A 576-nucleotide genomic window follows, 5' to 3' on the forward strand; every position below is an offset into this window, starting at 1 on the left:
TGAGCACATTATAGCTGCACCTGCAGTATTAAACTTATGATGCTGGCCTTGGCTCAGGTAAATCATTCTTTATCCCTTCTCTCTCTTTCTTTCTCGTTGATGCATCCATCTCCCCCGGCCACTTCCGGCGGATGATCGCAAGCCGCAAAGAATGTAGTCTGAGGGTCTTGTTCATGGTCCCAAACTGTCGGTGCGCAGCGAGGCACGAAACTGTTATTGAAAAAGAAATTAATTCCTCGCCAATCTCGTCGTACCTCGTGCTTCCGCTCGATCTCGATCGAGGGAAAATCGTGGATCGACTCTCGCCGAGCTCTTCTGTGAACTGAACTGTAGACACGAGTTCCGGCGAGTTCCGGCGAGTTCCGGCGAGTTCAAACCAAACCGGGCATATAGATATATAGGTATCCTACCTATATTATTTTTCTCCGCGCATGTCATTATTTTCAGGTGTATCGATTTTCTTTATTTTTTTATTACACGCGTGTTTATCTTCGTTTGTCCCTAGTATGTGACATGAAAAAAAAAGCGTACGTAAAAATAAATATGAATGTTGGAAAAAGAACGCGTGAAACGGGG

This window comes from Trachymyrmex septentrionalis, unplaced genomic scaffold (genome assembly GCF_001594115.1).
Source record: "Trachymyrmex septentrionalis isolate Tsep2-gDNA-1 unplaced genomic scaffold, Tsep1.0 scaffold19, whole genome shotgun sequence".
Classification (NCBI taxonomy): Eukaryota; Metazoa; Arthropoda; class Insecta; order Hymenoptera; family Formicidae; genus Trachymyrmex; species Trachymyrmex septentrionalis.